The 21,314-nt window shown below is 40.2% G+C and overlaps 1 protein-coding gene across 1 annotated transcript in view; it reads left to right on the top strand.

The window, feature by feature from the left end:
* The first annotated feature begins 11,074 nt into the window (after nucleotides 1-11,074).
* The window catches only part of LOC110967805 (heparan sulfate glucosamine 3-O-sulfotransferase 1-like), a 29,408-nt gene continuing 19,168 nt past the window's right edge, over nucleotides 11,075-21,314 (top strand). The window contains exon 1 of the mRNA XM_022217520.2: nucleotides 11,075-11,419. The gene's annotated coding sequence lies outside the window, so the exon portion shown is untranslated. The remainder of the gene's footprint in view (nucleotides 11,420-21,314) is intronic.

The raw sequence follows: 21,314 nt of genomic DNA on the forward strand, positions 1-21,314 counted from the left end.
CCGTTCACCTCAGTCGCTTCCAAATAGCATGTCTAAAAATACGCATCACACGCTGTAGCTCCTTAGAGAAGCAATGAGAATGAGTTAAACTTAGACGTGTGTGGTCATTTGATTGTGCAGCCAGCCATTGTGAGAGACATTCGTGCTCATCTGAATAGAGACCGAAAACCTCCCAGATGTTTGTTCTCTAAAGGGCACCAGGCCTAGAGCAGGATGATGAACTCCAGCAGCCAGGCCACGTTCGACATTACAGCCAAATGATGCTCTCTCACAGTAAAACCTCCAATTTTATGTGTCAGCCACATTGCTTGAATGGTAATTTAATACTACATTTAAATGTGAGCTAATGCATAAATATGTTCACTCTCAAGGCTTTGACTATGTCATCAGAAGAGAAGGTTGTGTTCTGAATCTTTAATTAGCCTATTTGCAAAGCACCTCTGAATTATTACAGGAGCAGACGTAATGTGTGACATTCTGGGTGAAAACTGCATGGCAAGTACAGGCGGAGTATTATCGGCATGTGATTCACACAGTGGCAGGTGGTACATTGTCAGCTGTGAATGTGTGAACAAAAGCACAATTGTAACTTTCCCACATCACCTGCTCCAAATTAGCTTGGCTGATCCTTGGATTTATCCTGGGCGTTGGACACAGAGAGGAGATGACAGCTGGGAAAGGCTTGCTGTCACGCAAAAAGTCTTCTTTTTCCAAACTTTGTCTTGCATAAAATTATTTTTCTAGTGGAAAAAAACAGTATTTCTACAGCCCGGTCGCTGAGATGTTCTGTGATGGTATATAACTCAGCTTACCAGAAAGACTAAAAATGGAGAGACACAGCCTGTAACAGAAGTGAGTACACCCTGTGCAATGTCAAATAATTCAATGTTTTCCAACCTTATGGTTTGGCTTTACTATAAGTTGCACATAAGGTTGTTTGGTCTTATGTGAAATAGAAAACTGACAGTTAAGACTTACGATATTAGAATTACAGGTTCCACAGCAGAAAATCAATACAACAAAACACAGTCATTACTGATATCTGTTATCTCTTCAATAACTTGTATGTCCATCTTCAGCTTTGATGACAGGCTCAATCTGAGAGATATTTTTCCCTTCTTCCAAAAGATTTTTGAGCTTACCTTTTCTTTCTATTGGATTCAAGTCAGGCCAAGTCATATTTTTCCCTTTTTTTCATCTGTACACACTCGGTATTTTGGCAGTATGCTTTGGATTTTTATCCTGCTGGAATATTATTTCTCTGCCAAGCTTCTGCAGACATGTTGTCAGTCACTATTTTGGTAAATCCACAGGCCTTCATGGTATCGTCTATAAATGTCATCAACACCTTTTGCAGTCATGTAGCCCCATACCATCACACTCCCACCTCTGTGCTTCACTGTCAGGACTATGCACTCACTGTGGCAGTCCTGGCCAGACAGAAAGTGCCTCCAATATTCATCAGACATGTTTTGGGAAGGGGACTGCGCAGTGGATTGATGGTAAACACTTTTGTCTGGCAGCTAGAAGATCCCCAGTTTGCATCCTGGGATCCTTCTGCATGGAGTTTGCATGTTCTCCCAGTGCAAGCGTGGGTCTTCTCCAGGATCTCCGGCTTCCTCCCACAATCCGAAAACATGCTGAGGTTAATTGGTGATTCTAAATTGTGAGTGTGATTGTTTGTCTCTATATGTAGTACTGTACTTGTGAATATGAGTGTGACTTTGTCTGCATGTGTAGCCCTGTGATAAACTAATGACCTGTCCAGGGTGTCCCCTTACTTCACTCTAAGTGAGCTGGTATAAACTCCAGCCCCCCAGCGACCCTAGTGAGGATTAAGCGGTGCATTGATGATGGACGGATGAATGTTTTGGGAAGGAAAAGTCAAAGAGGATGACATTGTGCAATGTTCCTCATGGTCTCAGCTGTCATCAAGACTTAGATTTCCATACGTAACCCTGATTTTTCAGTTCTTCTTGTCAGTTTCTTCCATACCGAAGTTCTGGTGTTCTCAGACCATTTCAAAATAGTGTTCATGTACTTGGACTAATTGGAAATTGCACTTGTGCCCAACTTAGTTTCACTGACAGAAGGTTTTCTAAACTTGTATGTCAGAGATCACATAAAAGGAAATACTCCATTCCTCAACTTTAAAATAATACAATTATTGAAAGCTGCTTCAATTATCAATTTGACTTCAAAGTGATGTTTACTACTCATGTATGCTTAAATGTAGCACTCTGAGATTTTGCCTAAATGAAAAGTGCATTACAAATAACATTTGTTATTATTATTATTATTATTATTATTATTATTATTATTATGCTGTACTTAGCCCAGCTATATCCAAAGCCAACAAAATCTGCCTTCCAGCATCTCCAAAGCTCCTTAGTGAACATTTTAGACTCAAAATGTTCATTTAGACAAAAAACAAAGGATATAAATGGAGTGTTTGGGGCTTTGTGCGATCTATTTCCACCCTTTTGCTCGACAAAGGTAACCACTTCCTGGACATACTTTTATATCTAGCTGCTTGGTGTTTCTCTTTCGAGGGCTATTTAAAACTAAAAACTAAGATCCAATTAATTTGAAGTCAGATTCACAGTTCTCTCATCTATTTTGATGCTTTTTCAGTGCCTCTCATGAGACATGTAACGTTGGCTTTAAACATACCTCACAGGTAAACGCTTTGCGCTCCTCTGTGATTTGGCTTTGGTCGCAGGATTATCAGAGCTCTCTGCATTTTAATTCATCAGTAGTAGGTCAATGAGCAGTTGAGTGGGAGGTCACAGCTCTCAATCCGTCCACCGGGCGAATAAAGTATTTCATCACCACGCGAGGAACTGACAGTGTGGCCTCCGCTGTCACCATGGTGATTGAATCACCTCACGCCAGGTGGTGGTTCCTGCTCATAGAGTTGTTCTCTTCATACTCAGTAAGTAGCAGTGAGCAATCACAATGAATGACCTGGAGTGTTGGCTTTTCCTCTTGTAGAAAAACATAGAGACAGCTGGGCCAGTGGTCAGAGTTACAATGGAGGTGTGAGTCATTGGAAAAAAGGTCATGTACTGTTTGGAGTTTTTTTAGGCTGAAAGTTCAGACAGAACAAGTACATTTTAGTGGTTGTTCATTGATATAAAGAGGCACTGAGCTCGGACAGATGCAAGTTAGCTCTAGGAATCAGAGATTAAAGCTGCACTAATTCTTTTTTTGTTGACCTTTTCATTTTTACCATATTGTTTCGTTTTTGTTTCACCATTAGTCTGCTCCTATTGAAGTTGATTTCATCTGCGGTAGGGAGTCATTTTCCCTCAGAGAAACAATAATAACAACAACAGCACACTATGATACATCGGTATAATACATGCTGAGCACCAAGGACAAAGGTCAGCAAACAGACATTTTGCTTAAGAGTAAAACTACAGGCTTAAAATAAAGGCTAAAGTTGGTACACAGTACACCGGTAATTTTTTGCAAACAATTTTGCAGGAACTTTTGAATGTGCTAGTATCTCTTCTGTCCCCAAGTGAGTGAATTTATTAATGTAGCTCTAAAGTGCACGTGCATCAGGGCAACTTGAAAATATTTTAACCTGAAAAGTAAATCATTGAATTGCAGTTGGGCTGTGCAGTGGCTTGGTGGTTAGCACTTTCGCCTTGCAGCTAGAAGATTCCAGGTTTGTGTCCCGGCATTCCTGGGATCTTTTTGTATGGAGTTTGCACGTTCTCCCTGTGCACGTGTGGGTTTTCTCTGGGTTCACCAGTTTCCTCCCACAGTAGAAAAACATATTCAAGTTAATTGGTGATTCTAAATTGTCCATAGGTGTGAATGTGAGTGTGCTTGTTTGTCTCTATGTGTAGCCCTGTGATAGACTGGAAACCTGTCCAGGGTGTCCCCGCCTTCACCCTAAGTCTGCTGGGACCCTAATGAGGATAAAGCGGTGTATAGATAATGGATGGATGAATTGCAGTTGCTTTCAAAATGTGAGGGACAGATACTTTTCAATTCTGGGTTTTGTTGTTGTGTTGTTTGTACCTGGTAATATTAGTTTCTTTGTAAACCTCAGTAAGCCATAGTGAGACAGGACAGTAGAATATGTATTACAGCACTTCTGGCCTGGCATGAATATCACCTGGCAGCCTTGGCATAACACTGACAAATGAATGACATTTTTCAGAACTAAAGTGGCAAATATAAATTTTCTGGCAACAACTGCGCCTTTCCCCCTTTTAGTGATGTCTCAGCGTATTGTCAGTATGCTAAGACATCTTTGCTAGTGGCTGCTATCTTCAGTACAGATGGGGAACTGGTTGTTTGGAGCAAATAAACACAGCAAAGTGTAAATCCACAAATTCGACTCTTGGAACACAACTTTAAATTGGGATACATGAAATCCTGTTTGGTGCGAATACTATTCAGAACTCATGAAATCATATTTTTCATTCTACATATACCAAAACGATGATTAAAAAATGCCGTAAAAGGGTCACCAGGGTCAAATAATCAAGTCGTAGCCATTAGCTTGAAGGAGTCTTTTATAGAAGAAAGGATATGAGTCCTGCTTTGATACAAACAGAAATAGAATTGGCTTAGTATTAACTAAGAGCCTCATCTGATTTCCACATGTTTAAATAAACATGAAACGTATGCCACAGTTGCAACACTTTGGCAAGACACACAGTGCCAAAAGCAACAGAAACATTCCATTGTTCTTACTCCCGAATTAAAATATCTGAACATGTTTGAGGCCATATAAAATATGTTCTAAATTTTGATTAGGCATGAAAAGGAAATAAGACAAATAGACTAATTAGCAACTGTACTGCATTACTAAACAAAGCAACATCCAGACTTGTTTGCGACTAAGTATGAAACTCAAGCATCTCTGTAGGTTTGAATCAGTATGAAATGTTAAACACGCTTCTGCAGGATCTTAGGAGTAAATACGAAACATCTAGGAGTGGGGATACTGTTAACCCTGCAGTACCGGTTACAGATGCATGCCACCATTACACTCTTTTAAAGAAACCATTGTTGTTAACATATCTGCATTCACATAGCACACAACAGTTGAGTCCCTATTGCATCTCTTCAAAGTTGGTCATCCTCTAGTCACATCAACCAGAAAGCATCATCGGATTGGCAGTTGAGAGACAATGAAAAGCTCTGAAGGAAAACCTGCCACTTCTACCCAAAACAACATTTCAATCATGGAGCAATGTAATCCAAAGCCCAGCATGGGGAGGATCCCCCTCAAACATAATACGTTCCCTCGGCTATCAAGACATCAAATCTGCTTTTAGTGAGTCTTGATAGAATGGTATCAGTACAAGCTGATGCAACTCGCTGGGGAATTATGAAACTACGCTCAGCTTCATCTGCCCAATGAAAATTTCATCAGCAGGAGTCTTTTCCAGGCCAGGATGGGACGAGTCTGAACTGCACCGATGCAGCTCTGTGGCTGTGCCATGGAAACAGATTACACAACATGCAGAACTGGCAAACACAGCTCAGTCAAATGACATAAAAACACAGTTGTAGTGGAGCCAGTGGTGAATAATTTAATTCATGTTGGGGTCAGTGTCACATAATCCATCTTATAGGGATTCACGGAGGCAAAGGACGGGATGCAAGTGAAATGAATTTTATAAATCCCTTTTTAATAAATTATAGCTTGAACTGTCGATTTAATGCTTGATTCTCCTCTGAAAAGTGAACAATATTAAATGTATGAGTTTGAAATATTGCTTTTATCTGGCAAAATATCTTCAAGTCAGCATGAATACTTTGTTCTGCGCTTGAGACCTTGTGAGTCAAGGTGTGCTATAGCTGGCAGTGAGCTGTAGGTTATCACTGCTGCTCTGTTCAGGCTGATAAATTATCAAATACATTTACATTCTGAAAAGTACAGCCTGCAACTATTCCCATCTCTTACACCCCAGCTCTCCTCAAAGTAGGGTCAGAAACCCTTGGGGTCCTAGGTTTCCTATTTCCTGACATTTTCTATCTAGCACAGCACTATAATTTATTAAAAAGCACAGAATTTAAGCTTCCACTCCCCAAAATGTTACCCCATCACTTGAAAGTGCTCTTTTGTGCTCAATTAGAGTTAAAACTGGCTTTTATTTTCCGAGTCGGATTCCCATGTCAGCCGCACTGGTGCTGACTAGGCGGTGTCTTGTTCAGTGTCCCCATTTCTCAGTATTAAAATCAACATACAGCTGCCATCTTTTGTCCTACAAACACCATACATTTTTAAGCAATCAAATATGATCTCTGTACTTCTGCCTCCAAAGGTGGACAGAGCTGTTGAAATATAAATGCGGTCTCTCGCTGGCTCATTTTAGGCATCCCTCTACAGCATCCAAGACTCTGAGAGAGTCTCCTGTAGGAAATGCAGTCAAAGGGGATGATAGACAGACACATTTCTATTATGAATAGGGATTTTTTTTAAAAAATGTATATGTTGCTCCCAACTCCGGCTTCCTCCCACAGTCCAAAAACATGCTAAGGTTAATTGGTATCTCTAAATTGTCCGTAGGTGTGAATGTGAGACTGATTGTTTGTCTCTATATGTAGCCCTATGATTGACTGGTGATCTGTCCGTTGTGTCACCTGCCTTCACCCTATGTCAGCTGGGATAGTCTCCAGTCCCCATGACCCTAATGAGGATTAAGCAGCGTATAGATAATGGATGGATGGATGTTGCTCCCAGGCATATCTGACCCTTCAATGTAAAAGCGCTTTGTCTTTTTCTGACATTATCTCCCACCTGTGAGGTGATGAGTCTGTTTTTAGACTCACATGCTCATGCAGACGTTACACGGGGGAGGGGGAGAGAGAGTCATGAAAATCTGGCAATGTACCTATGTAAATGAGAAAGGGTTAAACTTTCTGTTTCAGTTTTTTCATCATGTGCAGAGAAAAAAAATGGTAGTATGTTAGAGATGTAGAATATCTGTAATGGGATAATAGCATTAACCACTACCTTGTTATGCTCTGCTCAGATATTCCTGTGCTGAACAATACAGGCTAAAAAAAAAAGAATGGAAATCTGCAGCTGCTTTTATTGAGGTATGGCATGGTTAAAGTCCCTGCATAATGATAATGATCAGAATGCTCCACAGAAACAGCTTTTTTTTCTTCTTCTTTTTTTTTTTAATATCACATATGCTCCCAGATCAGAACATTTCTGGTCACAGCACATTTGTACGTCTCACGCCTCAGTCAGGCATCTGTAATGAGACATTCTATACTGATAGGACAGGTTTCTGGATAACAATTACTCCCTCTATAGGAACATGACGGGTCACTGAGTGCTTTGATGAGTGTGAAACTGATTTGAGTCTCAATCCATTTGTACATCCATGGTAGAATTTGGAGAGACATGTTCGACCTGGCGATCTGTCGTCTTAGCAATTCACGCTTTATGCTGATTTATCCTCCAGTTACTGAAAATGGAATTTTGCTACTCCATGCTACTGGTGGGCAGAAAAGCATTGGGGTTACCATCTTACTTTTCTTTTGTAACTTTTTGTTGTATGCTTTTGTTTGTTTCACCTCTATATTATGAACCTAACCCCTGAAAGGAGTTGAATTAGTCCATCAGTTTCCATTGAGTTTCAGCCACCAAAGGTTACCCATAACTCCCTTCTTGTGGTGACTTTGCAGAGATTTTTGGAGAAGTAAAACTTAACGTGTCAAAAGCATCTGAAATAGTTTTAAAATTATAGCTGTAGCTGAGAAGCATCCCAAAGGAAAACCCAACATAAAGTGCTGTTAGAACAGCTTCAATGCTCCTCATATAGATAATCCAAGTATCTGGAACTCCACTTGAGTTACAAACAGCCCGCTTCCAAAAGATATTCACTCATTTGGTGTTTTGATAATGGTGCAGGGTTAGCGCTGTTTAAAACATCAGTCAGAAATCTCCCATGGGTGTTAATTTGGGTCGAGATCTGGCGACTGTGAAGACCATAGCATATGATTCACATCATATCCAGACTATTCAAACCATTCAGTGGCTCAGCACGCCCTTTGGATGGGAGCACTGTCATCCTGGACCATTCCGATCAGGGTAGAAATGTTTCATCATAGAATAAATGCTCAGACCAACGTGTTGATTTGCAGAGATCCTTCCATCAAAGGGGACAAGTGAACCCAATCCATGACAGCAAAATGCTCCCCAAAGCACAACAGATGATTGAGGGCTTGAGTTTTTTCCTTTAATTTGTCACTGTGAAGTCAAAGGGCAGAGCAACCACAAACACACCAACTGGTGGATGTAAAACACACTTCAGGCCTGAAGGAGCAACATCAGCAAAGGAGTGGAACTAAAAAAGGACAACCAGTGCTTCCACAGGGACACAATTTACCTGGGCACCGTCTCATCCAGCAGGCCTTAAAATGTTTGGTGATCAGTCAGTCTTCCTTTGACCGTGGTCATCATGTGAAGTAAGACACAGCTGCTGTTTGGACCGAGAGGATGCAACTGTTAGGACCAATTAAGAGAACTTGAAATGTTTTTTGTTCATTTTGTATAAAGAAATTGAAGTTTAATTTAATGAATTTGGTTCACACTCAAGATTTTTAAGTTGAAAGTCTATTTAAATTCATTTAGTAAATGTGTAAATTTAATTTCTTTGATTTAAAGAACACATGATGTTTGAAAATACTAATGTGTTTTTTTTTTCTATTCATATTGAAGGTTATCAACCTGTCAACTTTCATTCCACCTTTAAAACAAAGAAAGAAAGAAGACTGAGTTGTCCCTTTGTGATCCTCGTGGCCAAACAGGCTTTTTACAAGTTTGAGCAAAGCTGCATCGAAACACATGCAGAACTTGACAGCCACCTGCCTTTGTTTAAAAGGCAAGTAAAAGCTTTCTGACACTGGACTGAAGGGATGGGACTCGGTGTCTGTATCTGACCATTTGAATAACTTTCCATAAACAACAATCTCAGACAGGACAGCCACGGTTTAGGCTGTAGAGCAGGATATTCATTATTTGAAGGACTGGAACCACTGGTCCCCTCACCCACCGAGGTGTCCTTGGGCAAGACACTGGACCTCATGTTGCTCCCAACAGCAGGTGAACACCTTGCATAGCAACTCTGCTGTACAAATGGGTAAATGGGAAACACAGTATAGAACCCAGCTATGGTTAAATGACACTATTTCAGTGCAGGCTACTTACCATTTACTTCAGTCTCTGAATAGCCAGTTGCGGGAAGTAAGAAAGAATGCTGGGTTTGAATTTCTAACTTAAGCTCATTTTATTTATTCCTACTGTCTACTATTTGGAGCACTGCTGTTATGAACAACTAAATGCAACACTTTGAGTGTCCTCCAAAAGAGAGTGTCTGAAAATGTGCAGCCCTTATCTCCATATTCAAATCGTCTCCTATGACACCTGGCTCCACACACTGCCAGTGTGGCCATGTGGAGCGGCTTCGGTTGATTTCCACTGGTCAGACATCACATCACCTTTCTTTTGTAGTATAACCCAGACTTTAGTCTCTGGGAAGAAAGCCTGTTTTTGGACTGAAATTCGGGATGAAATTCTGAGTCCCGAGCCCCAAGTTAATAACACCGCCAGGGTCGCCTCACCTTGTAGCCAAATTTGATGCCCTTTTACTGCCCCTTTAATCTCCTCTGGTGCCAATGTTTGTTTTGCTGCTGTAATATTTCTACCAGAAGTTGTAATGGTGGGATACTTAGGGCTGATGTTAGGATGGCCTTGGCAGGCGTTGTCTGCTGGCAGTACAATATGTCTCTCTATGTCTCTGCTGTTTATGTGGCTGTTGTTCTCCATGGTAATAACACAGAGTCATATCGCACATCATAACATTTTGATATTATTTAATGCAGAGGGAGTTTTTAGTCATTAGATGTATAATAGTGATAGTGTATATACTGTTACAGCAAATATTCCATGAAGCTGAACACCTGGTCACAGATAGATGGGTCATTTCAGAATAGGAGGATATTTTACATCCCACTAATCAAATTTCAAATAATCCATGTGCAGAATACTAAACATGCAGTTGCGTAAATTTACTTGTCCTGAGACCAAATCTAAAAAAAAAAAAAAAAAAAACTAGACAAAAAGAGATATTTTAAAAAATATCAAATAAGTCTAGAGTTCCCTCTAAAATGCCATTTTTCTCTTGTTCTACCGACATGATGACCAAATTGAATCTTAAATAAAACTGTTAAAATGAAATTTAGATCTCTAATTTTCATATTAATTTTTTCATTAATGTCTCTTGTAATTGTGGGAACATTTCTTTTTAAATCTAGATAATATTTTAAGTAATTATTATGCATTGAATGTGTGTCCCACAACATACACCCAACCCAGTTAGTGTAACCTTTCTAGCTGGTAGAAGAAGAAGAAAACAGTAAATCACATGATATACAAGAATGAACATCATCAAACAGTTTCCAAAAGAATGTGTAGATCAAATCTGTGTAGTCTATTCTATTTTTCATATTTTCATAACCTTGTCAGGCGTGACTGACTGTCTCACTCTACCTCATGCAACCCTGTTATGCAGAGTATCAGGAAAAGACAAATTCTTTTTACTTTTTTCTTTACTGTTTTCCATCAGTAAGTTTTTCCTCTAGGTGAGCAGTAACAGCTAGCTAAATATCTAGCTTCTACTCCTGAGAAATAAGTAACATTAGCACGGATTAGCAACCCTGTTACTGCGATTAGAGTAGGGTTAGCAAACAACGAATAAATCATGTAATAAAATTGGGACCACTGATGTGTAAGCTGAGTCAGTCAAGCCTTTGATAGTTTACCTATTATTGACTAATATGTAGCAGAAAATTGTAACAGAGAAGGTTTATGAAAAAAAAAGCCCAAATGTCCTCCAATTCTGGGATGACCCATATCCACATGCACTGCTTTTGTACACAATAATAGTGTAAATCCAAATATAAATTCTGCATTTGTGGCTGAGAGTGGATGATTAGATGGGGATTTTTGTGCTTAAGTGTGAAGTGCAGCTCTGCTCATGCTGAGGATTGCAGAGCCTCGGTGAGGAGAGCACCTTGATCATCTGACGGCAGACGGCTCCTCCCCGCTCCCTCCTGTCTGCTCGGCAAAGCAGAGGTTTGGACACAACTCTGCCTCTCCGCGTTCCTCTCCACAGGCTGGTCTGCGTGCGCCGGAGACGTAGTCGACTTATCCACTTTGAATAAACAAGGACTCCGTTCCTGCCTGGTGTCTGCTTTCCAATGAATCAGTGATGAGAGTGGCCGAGAGGAGAGACGGACGCTTCTCTTCTTTGTGGACCGGCGGTGCGCAAAAGTGCGCTCCGTGGCTCGGCGTCGTCTTCATCCTCCGCTCCTGAGATCAGCCTAAACCCAAGAGGCGCACTGAGATCCTCATCGAAGCCCCCCGTGCGAGGTAACCAGATTTTCTCTCAACATTTCCTCCTTACTTTGCGTGTGAGACCCTCCGGTCCTGACACACAGCGACTCACACGCACGCTTCCGCGAATCTCCAGCGTCTGACAAAAGGATGTTTTATTCCTCTTCATTCATAGGCGATTAATTTATCAAGTGGGAAGCTAGAATAAATACAGTTGTCGCCTTGCAGAAAAGCTGAATCTGACATTTTGGAACATGATCATTCACTCATGTGAAATGAGAGCCTTGTCTTTTCCCAGCAGTTCACATTTAAATCCTCTGTAATAGAGTATTGATCAAACTAATTAAAATGCTACATCCAATAAATTAGCTTTATAAGCTCCCAAGAGCAAACTCCTCTGTATATCCTATGGGCCGTGACGTATAAAATCAGCTTCCAATTAACAAAAGTTTTGAATGAATTTTTAAAAAGTTGAAAATTGATCCAAACACAAACATCCACAGAGGTTCTGGTGCTGAAGTTTGGAACTGAAAGATCTCATGCTCTGGATGTTCAAACATGGGATCAGGTCCCTGGTTAGATTCAACCAGACAAGAGCAGCTAATGATAATTGCCACTCTCTTGTTCTTGATGAAATGTAGCCTTGATGTAGCGTCGTCTTCCCTTCAGCGTCACATCTCCTGTGTCTGCTATCAGATCTACCCAAGTGAAATTCCAGCAGCCACATATTAACGTCACAGGATGCAAATTGCCACTGGCTGTGCAATTCACCTCTGATTATGAGCATGTGGGTGTTGGCTTATGTGAGCCGGTGCTTCTAGCTGCAGGATTTCTCAAAGGCGTAAGCCGGTATTTGACTGGAATAAGTTCTCTGATGAAATTTAAATGAAACATACTGTTTTCCAGCTGCAGCCTCTTCCCATCCCATGGCTAAAAGTGGGCTCTAATTGGTCTATATTTAAAACGGCTTCAATCTTTTAGTCATAGGCTGCACAACCATGCTCCTGAAAGTGATGCGGGGGTGTTAATGTTCTGACAATTACTTTACCGCTCATTACATTGAGAGGTGCAGTACATGTATGTATGTATGCATCTCTTTACGTTTTTAAATCCGCATACAGCTTTACTTTACCAGAGGAAAACCCTTATTTAGTTTTTTAGACGCACAAGATATGAAAGATCTTAAGAATCTGTATCAATTAAATGTACTAAGACACTAAAAATGAAAGGATGATTTTGTTAGAAGTGGTAAAATAAATAAATAAATGCAATATAATTAGAACTAATAAGAGATTCCACTAGTGAGAAAGTAAAATGGCCAGAAAACTGGGATGCAGACTGGAAACAAAAGGGCAAAAGGTCCACATGAAAGAGGGGTCACCCTTATTATTTTCATACCCGACTAATCAACATGAATGAGGTGACTGTGTATCCCGATCTAAACTGGAACAGAGTAATTGTTTGCTTCATATTGTGCTGGAGCCAAATGGGTAACTAAAGGTGAGCTGGATGGTCTGTGACATCATCCTGACAGTGAGTGTTTGTGAGGCTGGCGGTAAAAGACAATAGGGGTTTGGAGAGGCGTTATAATTTCTAAATCCCCAAAGAAAACTCAAGGTGTCTGAGTGATACATTACTGGACAAACACACTGGGTCAGTGTATGTTCCACCACGGAGAGAGGAGAGTTTCATGTGGGAAGGATAGAAAAAGAAGGAGGAGGTGGAGAGAGAAACAGTTTCTCGTGTACAATTTCCTGTTATTAGGTTTTTGTTTGATGGAGTTTATCCAGTTGGCTCCACTTGAGCGAACAGGGGGGTGGAGGAGAGGAACAACAAAACAAAAGTGCATTCTCTTTTCCTCAAGTTTTCCTAATCAAGAGCAATAGAAAGTAACAAGGGGATGGAATTAATATTTGATGAGGTTATGTTTGCTGAATTAAAGGATGAAAACCATTAGCCGAGGCATATGGGATATTTGTTAAAAATGCAAATGAGTTCCAGAGTATTTCTCTTTTTTGTGGTTGTGGGGGTTGGTTGATTTTCCCGTAAGAGATAAAAGAGCTTTCATGAAGGAATCAGCAATTTTCTGCTGTGAAAATGTGCACAGTGCAATCTCAAGGCTAGAAATTGTGTAATAAAACCTTCCTTATATATATGTGTGTGTGTGTGTGTATGTGTGTGTACATATATATATATATATATATATATATATGTATAGGGACACTCTGGACAGGTCACCAGTCTGTCACAGGGCTACATAGAGACAAACAATAATGCTCATACCAGTGGACAATTTAGAGTTACCAAGTAACCTGAGCAAGCTTTTGGACTGTGGGAGGAAGGCGGAGTACTCTAAGAAAGCCCATGAATGCACAAAGAGAACATGCAAACTCCATGTGGAAGGATCCCGGAAGGGCCAGAACATGAATCTGGGATCTTCTCGCGGCAACGCGAGGGTGCTAACCACCAAAACACTGTGCAGTCATATGTATGTATATATATATATATATATATATATATATATATATATATATATACACACACACTCAAATGCCACCTTATTAAGTACAATTTGCTAATAAGATAAGAACTGCCTTAATTCTTCATGTCAACATGTCAACAGTGTGTTGGAAGCATTAGTCAGAGATCTTGGTCTATATTGACATGATAGCGTCACGCAGCTGCCGCAGACTTGCCAGCGGTTAGTCAATGCTTAACTGGTACTAAGGGGCACAAAGTGTGTCAAGAAAATATCCCCCACACCTTTACACCACCAGCAGCCTGAACTGTTGATAAAGGCAGGATGGATCCATGCTTTCATGTTGTTTGCACCTAATTCTGACCATCGGAATGTTGCAGCTTAAATTGAGACTCATCAGACCAGGCAACATTTTTCCAATCTTCTACTGTCCAATTTTGGTGAGCCTGTGTCAATTGTAGCCTCAGTTTCCTGTTCTTAGCTGACAGTAGTGGCACCCGGTGTGATCTTCTGCTGCTGTAGCCCATCTTCTTCAAGGTTCGACAGGTTGTGCGCTCAGTGATGGTATTCTGCATTCCTTGGTTGCAACGAGTGGTTATTTGAGTTACTGTTGCCTTTTTTCATCCCCGACTAGTCTGTCCATTCTCCTCTGACCTCTCACATCAACAAGGCATCCACACAACTGTTGCTCACTGGATATTTTTTGTTTTTCTGACCATCCTCTGTAAATCATAGAGATGGTTGTGCATGAAAATCCCAGTAGATCAGCAGCTTCTGAAATACTCAGACCAGCCCATCTGGCACCAGCAACCATGCCACATTCAAAGTCACTTAAACTTCAGGTTCTGTGTCGTCCTCAAGGTCTTGCACAATGCAGTCTCAAGGTCTTCAGTTCTGTATTGAAGCTATGCACAGGTTTCATGTGCATATTGAATGCAAGCTTGATTAAAAGCATGAATGTTAACTTGAAGTTAACTTCACTGCTGCCATTATTCACAGTTGGCAAAAGGCTAAACTAGAAGTAAATCCACACAAACACAACAACACCTTTAGATGTTACAGGAAATTGAGGTTAACAGCTCACCTGTCCAGGAAAAGAATGTCAAGCTCCCAATACAGTAGTTAATGGACAGAACTCCAGTTCTTTGAGTACGTCTCACCAATCCGGATGTGTTTTACTGTGTTTATTGTCAGACTCTTCTTTAGACTAGATGAGTCAATTTTCCTTTTTTTTTTCCGTTGTGTTGTGGTGTAGGTGGTTGTTGCCAATTCTGGAATAGCAACTTTCCCCGGTGGATTGTGTGCCACGGAATCAGGCTTTTTACCATTTAAAGAACTTCTGCATCTTTCGAGCAGCCAATAGGATTTGTGCCCTCTCTCTGGGAAAAAACAACAACAAAAAAAAAACAAACCTTGTTTGGAAACCAATATAGACTAGATTTCCTAAAGCCTGAAAATGAAGCCAAGAGGTGGTGCAGAATTTTAGACCACTTGAATTACAAGATCATGAAAGATTAACATGGACTTTTAACAGCAATAATACTGCCTACCCTAGATTTACTGAATTTGCATGTTAGGTATTACTTTTCTGCTTCCATTCCTGGAGTTACATGTGGATATCTGAGGTTACAGAACTTTCCGTGGCAGAGTTTTGACCGTGTGGTGCTAACTGACCTTCTTTCTTAGTTTTCTGTCAGAAAACAGCTCAGAGTATGCAGCTAATGACTCATCAGTTGAGGAAAAAACATGAAATCAAAGTAACATCAAGAGAGACTTAGTGTGAATGTTTGCAGACTGAGCTAACTATAGCAGGCTAGTCTGTTTAGCTTGATTTCTTCCACTTTCACTATGAGATACACACCCAACAGAACAATTAGTCTCGGCAAATGTTTCGTGTTGGAAAGTGCTTGCTGTACCAGTGAAGAACATTACAAAGATGACGGTGCATCTCCTTGCAGTGCAGTGCTGGCACTCAAATGTTAGTTCCTCCTTCCCATCTACAGCCTGAAGCCTTGTTCACAATTAGGCCCCAGAAGGCTTTGAAGGAAGGATTTCTGCACAGCATACAGTAACATCAGTTAGGAAAATGTTCATATTTTTGAAAGAAAATCACTTTTTTTCAATGAAGATAACATTAAGTTTATTAGAAACTATGTTAGCACATGTATAAAAGTGTGTTTTCATGACATATTTAATTATTTTGTACATTGTTGATTAATACTGAATACATCAAAACTATAAAAGAATTCATATGGAATTATGTCGTTAACAATACACACTAACACACATACACACACATATGATATATATATATATATATATATATATATATATATATATATATGTAATTTGACTTCCATGGGACAGTATTAAGGGGTGGTTTCCTATTGTAACCATAGAGACTGAGCATCATTATTTTCCTGTGCAGCCTTTTAATAGAAGTTGTCAGCTGTCATGTGCCTGATGATTGACTTTGATCCGATCTAATGATCGCTCTGTTCATCTCGGAGCCTCAGTACTACTCGTCATGCTCTCAGCCCTAACGGAGCGCATGCATGATTTCAAATCTGAGCCTGGGAGATTCTCAACTCTGCCAGCTTCTTGATTTTGGATATTTACGCTGTGATTAGGTCACTCGACTACAATCACTCATCCGGCATTGTGATGGTAATGTAATACAGAGCCTGATTTTTGTGTGCGCCCGTAGAGTTGACTGGATCCCCTGTCTGCCTCCCCTGTGGACTGATTACTGATCAGACTAGCATTTCATATCAGCCTTGTGGGGGGAAATTAGAGGATTAGCAACAACTTCATGCTTATTCCCTACATATCTTCCAGGCCTCCAAATCCTGTGGAAGGCATTGTTATTTTAAGTAGCTTGGCGACTGAGCATGGAGAGAAGCTCTAATTCTCCCAAGTCTTGGGAGATGCAGCGCTGCAGAAAGCTAGCATTTTGGAGCTACCTCCCCTCCTATTCATGTTCTTTCATGATGTGAAAGTGAACGACTGAGAGAGGGCAATGCAGTTTGCTGCCAGGACCTCTTCACTCTTCAATCCTTGGTTCATACATAATAGATAAGTCACTGTAACTTACAGTACAGGGGCATAACTAGGCTAATGCCCGGATTTGCATATTTGTGCTGAATTCCATAATTCATGAGTGCGCAGCAGGCAGGCATCCAGAGTGCAAGGAGCCACCTTGGTCCACAAGACGAACACCATACATCAGCATCAACAACACTGAAATTAAAGGCAGCATAGAAGCTGTCTTTACCGTGCACCTGGGAGCCTCGTCTTCATCATCTGAGCTCAGCCTGCGGGAAAGCCTTATTAGAGGCAGAATCTGATGACAGAATCAGACAACAGGCTTTTTCCTGTTAGATTTACTGCCATTCTGAAATAATGGGACAGGGTATGAGTGGGTGAAAGAGGAGACAGCAGAGGGCGGTGACACCTTCTACTGAACAGATTTCACGAGCCACTTTTCATCAAGAGGTTCAAGAAAGCCTGACGCTGCCATCATCGGCAAGTGATATGAAGTAGATTTATCATTCCACTTGATGACGGGCTAAGTTATTTATTCATTACTTTTGTTCTGTGGTTGCCTAGGATGAGTAGGCACATGCCAGGCACATCCCTCATTACTGGGGATGGTGTGTCATACATCCCTTTATATTTAATCTAGATATATATTTATCTATTTATATATCACACTCATGTCTTGTCATATGTGTCAGATTAATAGTATCTGTTGCTTTGGAGAGATCACGACCCCGTCATGTGGAGTGAAATTTGTTTTGATTCAAATGCCTCTGCTTCGCCATATGTATCAATTTATTTTGTGTGGGTGTGTGCAGCTTTGTGCGGCAGAGGAAGGGAAAGTAGGAGACAGCGCTGTGAGATTTTCTGTTCGTGAAATGTGTTCCATGTGTGTCTGGGGGCCTGAGAGCAGAATATTTAACATTTCAATGAAATGATTTCTGTGCAACGCAGCGCTGTGCCATTAATTTAGAGATTTTTAAGGTAGTCAAGGGAGCTAAAGAGGGACTCCACGTGAAGGTGGCCTCGTGTTTTACATTTTGACAAGATCAACTTTTGGTTCTCCATTAAAAAGTAATAAAGTGTTTTTCTGTCACTGTTAAATCAGCTTTACTTTGCGTGGTAGCTAAATCCATTTTCCCCCTTTTGTGTACTTTTCCTTCTTGTTTACATATCACTACAGATGAATACTCATGAGAACAAAATGTCAAGCATTGGTCGGTCGTCCTGGCTCGCGCTCTTGCCACCACCAGAAGCAATGCTTGACATTTGTTCTAAAGCCAAAGATCTGGGTTTGTCTCAATATGAAATTTGATCTTTAGCGACACTGATTCAGGTTTATTGTGGGAAGGTCAAACACCTTACAAAGACAGTGCAGACACACTGTTCTTTGATCTCCAAGTTAAGCACAGAGGAGATGAAAATAATGACCTCGCAGTGTCCTTCAGATGAAAATCTTCCGTCCTTGTTAAGCATTTAACAGGAATAAGCTATTGTTGAAGGAGAGAGCTGCCCAAAAGGTCTTTTCAAGTAGATAAAGTGTTAACAGTATGTATTTAACAAAGACTCTCACACACATAGATACAGACAGGCACAGAGCAGTCTCCAGAGGAAGCTATCTGACCGGTATTAATGATGTCTCACTCATGCCTACTGACGAAGGCTTCAGCAGATCTCTGGAGGCGGTGCACTGAGCTGTCCATGGTGCTGAATGAGACTCTTCATCTTGGTTTTTGGAACAGAGAATGCCCAGATGAGCACCTCTCTTTTCCCCACCCCTAAGGGACACACCACTCATCTCAAACTTGAAATTGAACTTTGAAATATACAGTTCCTCTGTCTTACATTTTCTCTCTTTTGGCTTAGAGGCAAAGATGTGGCACAAAGCGTTGCTGCTGAACTGTATGTATGTCTGAATCTAAAAATATCCGCACCACAAAAGCACCCAAAAGCAAAGATTCATTGGCATGCGGTCGTTGTGCCTTTATAAATGAATAAATCATTTAATGTGATTGGCAGCCTTACATGTAGGTAACATTGCTGGTGACCACATTTCACATAAATACTGTGGTTTCCTATTACAACGTGGACTTCACTGCTCCACAGTCCTCACCCGCAGCTTGGTATCACTTTACTGAATAGAATAAAAATGGTGAATGCTTCTACCTTTTTTCCTTTCTAGAAACTCGACTCAGATGAGCTCTGGCCCAAAGTCCTGTTTTTATGCTATAAAGCAATTTTACTTTTCCTAAAGTGTTTCAGCAGATACTCATAGTCGCACAGAGTGAAAAGAAACACAGAACAGCATAATGCAATTCATGCTGGAACCCTGCCACAAACTGCACGCTTTGACATTGAGTCAGAGGTGTGTTCATTAAATTACATTGTCACCATTGTGAGAGAGAGTCCCCATTTAGAAAATCCAGCTATTTAAGCTGTTAACATGTCCATAAGGGTTTTTTTCATATGTAAAAAGACACAACATGAGCCATAGCTGAGCATTTGAAACTTGAAAATGCAATATGCTAACAACAATCTCAAGAACAGATTCAGACTTCTAAGGTTTTATTCATAACAAACCTGTGAACTTGCAGAGTGGGGCTTTCTGTATCATTATTTTTCTTTAGAATTAGTTTCCAAATGGCTGAATTCTTTCAGTATTACAACTTGCCAGTGTGTACCGTAGTTATGCAGAGTTTGAGTTGCTGTGGTCCAGCTGCAATGGCTGGAGAGAGACCTTAAGTTACTATCTGTATTGCTTCTAATATTTTTCCCTGTTATTTACATGTGTGAAGCATTTTTAAAATTTAATTCTATGCTGTTTAGAGCTAAAGTCGTGAAGTGTTCCCTTTACTATTATTTCTAGCTAAACAAATATTGCTTCCATTTTGGTAACTGTGTGAATATGAGGTTTGTTTTGTTCTTCATCTGATGGTTAATTGAATATTTAGAGTTTTTGATCACGATAATGCAAATTAACTTCAATACTGTGTAATACAATATCATGAAAAGTGCTTTGAAGTGATCGTCATATTTGCAGAGGAGCAAAAACTTCACCTTAAAACTGAATTTACACCTATGCAGGAACTCTATTGATAATTAATAATTTTACAAGCAAAGTTGCCACACATTCTCGATATTTTGTCAGTTTGATGATTTATTCTTGTCTTTGTCATATTACAGCAAAGTCAGTATTTTGTTGTTGTATTGTGTCAGCATATTTCTGCACTATTCTTTGACATTGCATAGACGGGTCAACCAAATAGCATTTTTCAGATTGTCAATATCATTATTTTGTGTAACTGCTTACTGATAAAAGAAATTCATTTTAAAATGCACTCATTGCTTGGTGGTAGCACTGTCGCCATGCAGCCAGAAGAACCTCAGTTCATGTCCTGGCCTGCCCGGGATCTTTCTGCATGGAGTTTGCATGTTCTCCCTGTGCGTACGTGGGTTTTCTCTGGCTTCCTCCCACAGTCTAAAAACATGCTGAGGTTAATTGATGACTCTAAATTGTCCATAGGTGTGAATGTGAGTGTAATCGTTTGTCTCTACATGAAGCCCCGTCATAGACTGGTGACCTGTCCAGGGTGTCCCCTGCCTTCACCCTAAGTCAGCTGGGATAGGCTCTAGCCCCTGCAACCCTAATGAGGATTAAGCGGTGTATAGATGATAGATTGATAGATGTATCTGATGCCTCCATCTGTTGTCCACCGCTCTGTAGTCTTGAGTATTGTCCCGCCTACACCACTATCTGTTTGGCTACACATCATGAGTAATAGCTGATCAAAAGTCAAAGATCAATGCTGTTAAGTGTTCTTTTAATTCAACATATCTAAATCATAACGAAACAAGGCACACTACCTGTCAAAAATTTAGACACACCTTCTCATTCAGTGTTTTTCATTTATTTCATACATTGTAGTGTAATATTGAAGACATCAAAACTATAAAAGAATACATGCTGAATTATGTTATAAATTAAAAAGTGTTAATTTTCAGTATTGATACTCATTCGTTGAATGAGAAGGTGTGTCCAAAATTTTGACTGGTAGTGTGGATCCATTACAATTTCGTATTGGGATTTGTATTCTTGTACTTTTAATGCTAAGATTGTCATTTTATCTGAAAATGCATTATCAGTTCCAAATATCGGTTACCTTGACTACTAATAATGCTTATCAGTCCTGACACAAAAATAAAATAAAACTATTTATACCGATCAAGCCTTATTGCGTCGCTAAAACAATTCAGTGATTTTTTTCTGGAAGATAAATCAGTAGAGAATGAACAAAAATAATAATCATAGTTACAGCCCAAATATTCTGTACAGGACTGTTGTCAACAGGATTGTTTTACAGCCATTTCTGTCTCTCCAGTCACTCCGTGTGGAGCCTGCTCGAATCTGCCTGT

The sequence above is a fragment of the Acanthochromis polyacanthus genome, chromosome 15 (assembly GCF_021347895.1).
Source record: "Acanthochromis polyacanthus isolate Apoly-LR-REF ecotype Palm Island chromosome 15, KAUST_Apoly_ChrSc, whole genome shotgun sequence".
Taxonomy (NCBI): domain Eukaryota; kingdom Metazoa; phylum Chordata; class Actinopteri; family Pomacentridae; genus Acanthochromis; species Acanthochromis polyacanthus.